The sequence below is a fragment of the Carya illinoinensis genome, chromosome 12 (assembly GCF_018687715.1).
Source record: "Carya illinoinensis cultivar Pawnee chromosome 12, C.illinoinensisPawnee_v1, whole genome shotgun sequence".
Lineage (NCBI taxonomy): Eukaryota > Viridiplantae > Streptophyta > Magnoliopsida > Fagales > Juglandaceae > Carya > Carya illinoinensis.
In genome coordinates, this window is record NC_056763.1 from 5,298,684 (window position 1) to 5,309,444 (window position 10,761).

Genomic DNA, 10,761 nt, shown 5'->3' on the forward strand with positions numbered 1-10,761 from the left:
ACTACGCGACTTTGCTTGTATGTGGCAAAACTCATAAGAATTACCACTACGTGTTACACACATGAGTTGCCAAGCGCCTTAAGGAAGGAACTTTGCTCTGATGCCAAAAATTGGTGCAAACTCTTTTGGTTCAACCTCACATTGATAGCCAAGAAGAGGAAAAGAAAACAAATACAAAGTCTATGCAAATTGGAATCTCCAAAACAAATCAAGAACGACAAAGATGGCAACTGCCTTTCATTATTTTTCCTTCCCTTCAAATATTCAACCAAAGAACTATGATCTAGGAAAACAAACTAGGAAAGAAACAAACTAGGCAAGAAATAACAATCAAATAAACTAGAATTGAAATAACAAATATGCTTCCCAAAAATCCTTTGCCTAATAGAGCAATCCCATGAATTAAGGAGCATCTTCCTAATTTGCATCAGAAACACAACTGGAGGGTGTCTTTTGAGCAAGTAATTGTGAATACGTGCAAGTAACATTCCAGGTCACTGCCACAAGATGCAAAGCAAGGTAAGATAAACATTGAGTAATATTTTTCTTTCATATCCAGAATTTCTTAATCCACAAAAGAGAAACAATAGATATAATGGTAACTAATTGTAGACCTGGGCATTACTCAGGAATAGATGAATTATTAAAACCAAAGTGCTCTATATGATAACTAAGTCAGTATACCTTGAACTATTATAGTTCATTTTATAAGTAAAATATACCTTGAGCAATTATACAATAAATATGACCGTTAAAAGAGCATCAATGTTAGAACTTTGATATCCAAAATTCTTTTGTAGCTTTGATCTTCTTGTCTCTTACACCCATCATTTCTATGTTAGTGGCGAAAAACCTAACTTTTCTTGAATGAAGAGAGGGACCAAGAGTTCTTTATATATTGTGCCTTGTAACTATGATCATCAACAATCATAATTGATAGGCTCTTTTAACTTCTTTTAAAACTCACCAACATTTATTAACCAGTCGGAAACAAAATTACAAAGAATCAAAGACAAAAATTCAGAAAACAAAAGAGACGGAGCTAGGAAAATGGGCATGATTGGATACTATGAGAATTCACTAACTTCTCATAATTTCATTACCAAATATTACTCAAAAACAAAACATTTTTCAATTTCAAAATTTTAGTTTTTTCATCCAATCATTACTTAATCATTATTCAAACACAAAAATCAAATGCAATTTTTACAAACTTCAAAACAAAAATAATATTAAAAACATATGTTCAAACAAGTTTTTAACTTTATAAAATTTTTATTCAACCATTTCTCTCTCTTTTCCTAAAACCCAATAAAACATCTTTACTTAAACCATTTTACTACTATTCACAAAATTCTAAGATAATACAAGTGTCCAAACATGCCTTAAAAGACCACTTAAGTTTTAAAACAAATTATTAAATTAGATATATTATTTTCATTTAAATTTTCTCTTACGCAATATTATTTAGCTTTAATTTAATAATAATACCAAAGTAACTTATTTTTGCTGCGTATAGTACACAAGAATGTCAGTTGCTTGTTACCAGATATCACACGTCTACATATTTCACTCACTTAAGATGGTGTATAATGCTACTGGCTTGCTAATTACAACCCAGCATGAGAGGCATGCAGTTATGCACCTATAAATTACTGTAGAAGCCTTTAATAGGAACTTACTCAAAGCTTGGCTGGCTCTTCGTTTATTTGCAGTCACAAATTTGCTTGGTCTCACGATCTCTGCTGGCCCGCAAGTATATCCAGGCCCAGGAGCTTTCAGGGTGAAGTTCCTAGGCACTCTTTGACAGTTTTTTTTGTTGTTCCGCTGCACCCACACTGACCTGGAACGAGCTTGCTGCATTGGCTGGGTCCTTGAACCATGAGTTCATCACTCCTCCTTTGCAGCAATTAGGAATCTGCTGGTTGTATGGAGTTCCTGGCAACAAATCCACCACGGTTGGATCCTTCTCACAGCAATGTGGAATGTTCCCCTTAAATTTTGAACAATCCCCTTGTTCAGTTGTTTGTGCCCCCATCACGCTCCAAATTACTTCTTTTTTCGCCAATGTCCACCCCAATGTCCATCCTGGTGCTTGAATGTCGCGATATTGCTGGAAGTTATACATAGTAACAACAGCCTGCCAAATCAAAAGAGAATGATACTGTCATAAATTGCCTCAACGTGTAGTAAATCTTATATTGGAGAGTAGAGAAAACGCATGATCATACACAAATAAATAGAGTAATGAATTGTGTAGCTGTAACTTTATATATATTGGTGTTAGCAATTCAGTAACTTCTGTCCAAATGGGAACATAGACTCAAGCGGAGGCTTAAGCCCAAGAGGGGTATTTGGCTTGTAATGGTTCTCATATAAGATTAATGATATTCATATAACTCTTTTACAACCAACCAATGTGATACTGCCACTTCATAAAAAATACAACTTTTTTTATTTTTGTTCCAAATTTTACGTAGCACCCTCTATTTCAAATAGAGTTGTGAAAAAAGGAGTTGTACGAAAGTTTATATGTGCATCATTATTTCTCGCATAAAGAGGAGTATTGCGGTACTTTTGAGTGTGGGAGCACCATTGGGTGCATTGGTTCCTCCCATGAAGAGAATACTGTGGTAGTTCTTTTGAGTGTGAAACGCCAATAGGTGTATTCAGTTTACATGATGTATTATAGAATTCTCTCATATTTTATATTAACTTAGATTTCTCAATGTCCTTTCCTTGAATTATACTAAAATAAATTCATAAATAAAAACAGGTGGGACGTTGCACTTCTCTGTTTTTGCCATTTATGAAATACCACCATAACATTAAAGACACAGAATTGACTTTTGTGCCTTACCGCTTCTCCAGATGTTAATGATAGATGAATTTCCTAGCCCAATTAATTGATCAAACACATGAGAACTTTTGTTCTTCTTAGGGTTAAATAGATTCCAACTTCCTGAAACGGGAAACTTAGCATTGTTAAGGTCCCTCTGCCTAACTACCACACCTCATATTGTAAACCTGGGACTTAAAGCTTGTAACTGCTTGAAAAATTACTTCTGATTACATGATAACTTTACAAGTATGCTCAGTTATCAACTTCCGTTTCTAAGCCTCTATACTAACTCTAGTAACCAAATTAACAAAGTTTTCTAAAAGCGGAAAGAATTGAGATTCAAACCTCTTTTTCTCCAGCAAATTTTTGGAGAGATTGTCAAATTATAATAACATAACTAAAGGATTAAAAACACAAATATAAAAGAATGAAGAAAAGGCTGAAGATGGAAAAAAAATATAAAACACTACTTGAGAAAACCCCAAAAAACTTAAAAGAAGAAAAAACTGGAAAACGAGGAGGAGTAGGAGAAGAAAAAGAAGAAACTACTCTTTTCGGGGCAAAATACTTCTCGAAATGCCTCATATAGCAAACCTCATTCGAGAAAACCAGTTGTAATCACCACAAATGGCGGTCTGATTTATATTATCCATATATTTTATGGTCATTGACAGACCAAATAAATGCTGAATCAATGGAAAAGATTCAGACACAGAATTTTCAAGGTCTTCATCACCGCCTATATCAGATAATAACCATGTCTCACTCCAATCAACATATTACAAGCCCAAATAGAAGAGCATTTTAAACATCCATTTGTTAAATTGATATAAATCCGTAATTACAGAAGCACATCTCCAATCCCACCACAAGTTTCCTACACCAGTCGATCAATTATATATCAAAGGGCCAAATTCTTGCTAAATGGAACAGATCTCCAGCGAGCTAAGCAATAGTCAGCAACACAACAATAATTAACACTTCCAAACTACTAAAGTAGTAAAGATGGACATGAAAGCCTACATCGTGAGGCACTGGCCTGTAGAACTAAAACTGGAGCAGGAAAGCAACAAAACAAGCAGAACAGCAAAGCTGCTAGGCTTAACGGGTCCAACAGCTGACCAAGAAAGAGATCCCATTTCTTGATACAGATTTCTCTGTTTCACATGGCGAGTGGCTTTTCTGGTCTTTTAAGTTTGCGTTTGGACGTTAATTTGAATTGAGTTGAGATAAAAATCAAAAATCAAATAAAATATTGTTAGAATATTATTTTTTAATATTATTATTATTAGTTTGAGATTTAAAAAAGTTGAATTATTTATTATATTTTGTGTTAAAAATTGAGAAAATTATAATGATTAGATGACATGAGTTGAGATGGATTGAGGCACCAAATTGGTAAGTGTACTTGTTAAAGTCACTCAAATCACTGTTTTGTTGAGACATCTGGTTAATGTGACACAACTCTCGTTGTCAGTCGCTTACGATAATGTCACATTACTACTATATGTAACGCCGCGGTCCTGTAGGGGTCAGAGAATTATTACCTGTCACTTATAAACTTGCCTCTCATCAAATCTAAAATCTTCAAAGACTTCAAAAATAATAAACAATATCATATTTTCCACAACTAACGCTTAATGATGATGTCCATATAGTCATTTTCACGAATAACATGAATCAAAGGGGGCCACAATTTCCCATTAGTCTCAACAAAATAATTGAAAAATCCTTAAGTCTTACTAAGTCCACAAACAATAACAAATCTAAGAAACAACAGAAAGTCCTTCTATTAAAAGTACCCTAAAGAATCCCACACTCTATCCCCATCATCTAAACCATCTACATCCACATCCACAAATTTCTATTCTTGATCATCAGTTGTACCATCCATACCATCTGAAAAATATTTGGACATAAGGGGGTGAGTTACCAACAACTCAGTAAGCAAAGCACATATACTAGTGTGTACAACATGAGCATTTTCATAAAGTTTCATATGCAAGATAATGAATCACTTCATTTTCGCATGCAAATCTCAAAGTATGTTACCAGGAAAGAAAATAGAGTGACATTTCAATCTTCTCATTTTTAGAATAAAACAACTGTTCATAATAAAAAATACTTTGGTATAACATAACTGAACATTCTCATCTTATCATATCAAATACCATGTTTAACCCTCGTGGTAGGGTTGTGCTATCCTCGGTGGTCAAATCAGACAGTATCATATTGTGAAACTTTTCCTTTTTCAATCTCGGAGTTCTGAGTGTGTACACAGGAAAGAACACATAAAAGACCACTTTATTTCCAAAGTGGTTGCACTCATATCATATCATGCTGCTACCAAACATATCACATGAACCAGTATCATCATATCGGAACCATATTCAGAATCAGAATAATAACAGATAAGTATGTTGAAAGTTTTTCATATTCATATCATATTAAACCACGTGTTGAACACATTCATATCATTTTCTAATGATTAATAACATATCCGAAGCATTTCATAAAACATGTATAAAAAAATCTCAATTTTCATATTCGCTCTTTTGCACATTTCATAAACATGTCAAATATTACTCATGTCTACACTATTCATGTCCAAAATCATTTTTCTCTTTCATATAGATTTATCATGAGTGAATGCAAAACACATATATTGAGGTTGTTTTCATGTTTTCTTTTAAAAACATAATAATGCCCATTTTACAAACCAACCTCAATTCATTTATTTCTTTTTATGCAAATCTAGCGTAGGAACCCTGCTTACCTGATTCCTGCAGCGTATTATCAATGCTTTGAATTCAACCTCTATTAGCCTCATCACCTATTCATAAAAAATAAATATACACGAAGTGTTAAAGACCAACAATCGCCACTTCGTTCTAATTAATTAAAATCCATAATTTCACATCAAATATTAGCACATTAACGCAAACCAAACAACCACATAATAATCCCCGAATAGCCCCCACTTCAACCCAATCTACCATATACCCACTTCAATACTAACCTATACACCCATCAACCAACATCAAACTCAATTAATAGAAATATCAACACCAATACAGCAACCCAAATCTCAAACAACCACCAACTCAACCAAATAAGCAATACCCACATCAACCTTTTCTCCATTCACAACTCCACAAAATAAAATGTCCAAATCTTCTTGAATTCTACTTCGCACCCATTGATATTCTTTACTGTTTTTACCAAAAAAAAAAAAAAACCAGCGACACAATTGAAAATCTACTCAAATTGTAGCACTAAAACCCCAAGGAAAACAAAGTAGATGCACGGATTGGAATAGAAAAATATATATATAATGTTGAAGAAAAATTACAAGGAAAATGAAACCGAGTGGAAAAGAGAACGACGCAAAAGAGGGGGGAGGAGCATTTGAAATTGAAAGAAATCTACCAGTGAGAAGAAGAAAGAAAGAAAAGAAAAGAAAAGAAAAAAAAGAGAGTAAAGAAATACCCAGAAAAAAATAGAGAAAGCAAGAGAGAGGAGAGATCTAGAGAGAAATAAGAAATACCGGCTTGGGGGTGGCTTTGAGCATGAAAACAGGTCTGGAAAACTCCAAAATCGCAGCACCTAGAACTGACAATGCCCGAGCATTCCATACATCACCATCGAACTGACATTCTCTGCATTGAGTTCTCTCAGGTTCCAACTCTTGTTTTTCCATAAGAGAAAGGGGTTCTGGAGTGAACCAACTCATTCCATTTATAAGTCAAAAGAAAGGGCATAGACAGAATGAGACTCATTAGGAGCTGCTAGCCACTCACTGCCTGAGAACTTACCTTTCGGCCACCAACAACAAAGGGCTTCCTAGACTTCTCCACCGAAGGACTGAATCTACCTCTTTCTACGAGCGCTGGAACTTGAGAACCGGAATTGGTTTAGTCAACATGTCTGCTGGACTTTCCACCTTGGCAATTTTCTTCACTGTGATGTCACCTTGTGTCATAACCTCCCGATGGCAAGAGGGAGATGAGCACGATTTTGCCAAGAAGTTGAGAGCAAGAACTGGTGAGAGATAACTGAAAGAAAAGAGAGAGATTTGGGGCAGAAAAACAGGGAACCACACGCCCAAACAGAGAGGAAGTTGGGGGAGAAAGAAACCGTAAGAGGGAAGAAGATATCTTACCCAAACGACATCATTTTTTTAGGGTGACTAGGCTGGGTTTCACGCAGCAAGCCTAGGTCTTACACTATACCCTTTGTTCATTCAATTTTGCTACAAACAACAAGAGTGGGAACCATTGGAAAATCATAGCTTTCTTTGTTATTTAAAAAGAAAAAAAAAAGGACAAAAAATAAAACCAGACAAAAACTCTGCTTCCCATAGATTGAAAACCATCTTCTCAATGTAACTCCCGCCTTACGAGTATCCAAGAACCAAAACCAATCAATCATCTTCTAGTCTTCTCCCTCCTCTCTCTATGTCTCTGTGTGTGTGTTTCTTGGGACTTTCTCTCAGTGTCTGAAAGTGAAAATTGAACCTTCTGATGTTTCATCTTTCTCTTATTTTTTGTTCTTATCTTTCTTTTCGCCATATCTTCAGTCAATTGAAAATTGAACCAAAGTCATTTTTCGATTTAAGTTATTCCTTGATACAGTAGCACACAGGCTTCACAGTATTTACAGACTATTACAAGTCTGTAATTGCAAACCAGTTACAAAGAAGAATTTTCCTTCTTCGCACGTTGTTATGGTTATTTTCTAAAGCACAAACAAAACACTTTATCTCAATCGCAAATCAGTTACAAAAAATAATTCTAGAAGTCGCTGGCAATCTCAAGCAATAACTAAAAAAGAATACCCATAACAAAAATTGCAAACCAATGATCCAGAGGCCAAGTCTGAAAATGGGTTTGGTGGAAAAAAAGAAAGAAAGGGAAGATAGAGACGAATAAGAAGAAGTAGCAGATGTGGTGTTCATTGTTCATTGTCCAGCAGCCAATCTGGTTCATGGACTTGTCTAATGTTTAACTAATTCGACCACTCCATCTCCTTGAAGAGCGGGTGGTCAACCAAGTCGAAGCTGACAAAGTAGGGTCGGCTTGACTTTCCAATGCAAACTGGGTGGGGTCCCTGGAGATGGCATTGGAGGAATCATTGTCCCCAATAGAGGAGATGGAACTAATGTTGGTTTGAAGGAGCAAACGAAAAGAGTTTCTTTGTCATGGAATTGAAGTGCAAATTAATTTGGCCATGTGGGTGGTGGCCCCGCGATTTCCTTGGCCGGTTGTAAATAGAAATTTTCTTGTTCATTTAGGCAAAAATAATGCCCAAGATAATTAGCCTACGAAAATGGCTAGAGACATGATTATATAAACTAAATTTAGAAATTGAAGTGGCTTCATAAAATTTTTTAGGTTTATTTTATAATAAAAATAATTTTACAATCTGACATATCAAATTAAATTAATTTAAGCTATACAAATATCTAATAGTTATATATTAGGATGGTTAAGAACATTTTTGGAATGAAAGATAGTATATTTTGACTCATTTCTAGACATCATGTTATAATTTGAAAGACAATATATTCAAAAGAAAATTTGTATTTATTATTTTTACACTATATACTATATATTCTATATAATTTTTTTATTTTTTATTTTTTTAATAGGGACCTAATATAGAGAAGACAAGTAGAAAAACTTAATTAATTTAAAGGAAATAAAAATAAATAAATATAAATATAATGCATGGTATATAATGTAAAATTTCATTTTAAAAATGGAAAATCATCGAAAAATGACCATGTGAAAAGATAGGACAAGCCGTGGGCCACATGGCATCCTGGTGCTGTCAGTGGAGAGAGAGGATTTTAAAAAAAAAATAGGGTCACCATTTCATTCCACAACCAAAAACTTATTACGAAGAGTCATTTAAGACCACTTGTTTAATACAATCAAGAATAAAAGCAAGATCAAACACATATACAACACTGGTAAGGGCATCCTTTACTAACAGATGAGCAACCATATTAGCATCCCTCTTAATGTGTTCAATACTTCAATTCGGAAAAGAATCCAGGACAATTTTAGCATCTTTAAGAATAAGGCCCTCCTTGACTCCAGTCTTTCACTGAGCTTTGCATTTTGAGGACCATCTACAACGAGTCCCCTTCAATAACCAGATCAGTAAAGCCCATTTCCTTGCAAAATTGAATAGCCACCATCATGGCATAAGCCTAAGCTATTAGAGGGGAGAGTCCGAGCTTCTTGGAGGCCTTCACTGACCCAAGAACCGTCCCATGCCAATCTTTGACTATAGCTCTAACTCCTATCACTCCCAGGGAGGCGTTTAAGGCAGCATCCCAATTAAGCTTATACATCCCAACTAAAGGCTTTCTCCATTTCTGCACTATTTAAGGATAGACTAATGCAGAGGGGTCACATCCTGGGACTTTGCAAAATTATTGAGCCTTTTATCCAAGAAACCCATATTTTATTTCATTTTTCCAATTGAAGCTCACATACACAATACTGTTGAATTCCCTCAAGCCAAATAAGTGCCACATGCCCTTAAGGTTCCCATCTAGCCATGGTTAAGCATCTAACTTGAGTTGAGGGTATTAATCAACTTAAACGTGATTAGTCATCTCTAAACCATGTTTTTAGTTTAATTTTATTTTTAATTCATTCTCACCCTTATGATCTGGACCTTATTGTTTTTATTGTTATTTTTTACCATTCTTAGATTGAATTAGGAGACTAGTCTTGATCCAACACACATCAATAGAAACAAAGCCATGTCAATGCCCAAGTTGCTGCCAGTCAACACCTAGCTACACCTTCATGTGCATTGCAACAAATCGGCCCCTAGCCTATGCCTTATACACCATTTTCTCAAGTGAAATTTCATCATTTACTCCCCACCTGATGGGCCCCAAGGCAAGCTTTTAATCTTGTAATTAATCCTTAAGACTTGGTCTGTCTTGGGGCCCATCACGACCTTAACTCACCTAATTCATTTCTTTCATTGGACAAATTGGCTCCAAGAAACCTGTCTTTTATTTCATTATTCCAGTTGAAGCTCAGATACGTAATATCATTGGTTTCCCTCAAGCCCCACAAGCCCCTAATGTTCCCATCTAGCCATGGTTAAGCTTCTAACTTGATTTAAGGGCATTAATCAACTTAAATGTGATTAGTCATCTCTAAACCATATTTTGAGCTTAATTTCTTTTTTAATTCATTCTCACCCTTATGATCTAGACCTTATTGTTTTTATTGTTGTTTTTTATCATTCTTGGATTGAATTAGATGACTAGTTTTGATCCAACACTTGTCTTATTGAAGTGTATTGGCCATTTGTGCGATCTTGTCATCAAGAGAATTCTTTGCAGTTGATTGAGGTTGAGAACTCATTGCAGCTACATGAGATTGAAATGTTGGAGGTGCTACAAAAGGATAGCTCTGAGAAGTAGGATATGGCTAATATTGGTGTTGAGAAGCACCCTGATGAAATTGTTGCTGAGAAGGTGGTAGAGACTGGCCAGACTGATCATTCCCTCTCGGATTATATGTGTTCGAGAAAGGCCAATTCTATGCTTTGTTAACCTAGTTTGTTGGTTGCATATGCTCAGACATATTCTCTTGAAATATTGGCATAATTGTGCAGTCTTGGGTCTTATGGTTCGAATCAGCACACAAAGAATATGCCTCTACTGCTTTCATGGCCTTCACTTTTTCCATCTCCATAACCTCCAATGTTATATTCAATGCAACTATTCGGGCTTGAATGTCAGTATCGTCCTTAAGCTCTTATTTGCCCCCACCCAAAATAGCCCTTAGTGTTGTGTTGTCAATGAAATTCGATTAGTTCGAGTGTTCCATTATTGTGTGCTCTTGCCAAGATAGTCAAAAAATGGTAATGCTTCTTCAGGTTCT

At 35.3% G+C, this 10,761-nt stretch overlaps 1 pseudogene; it reads right to left on the reverse strand.

Annotated features, from left to right (window-relative positions):
* Nucleotides 1–212: 212 nt before the first annotated feature.
* On the reverse strand, nucleotides 213–6,575 carry LOC122289226 (annotated as a pseudogene).
* Nucleotides 6,576–10,761: the final 4,186 nt, after the last annotated feature.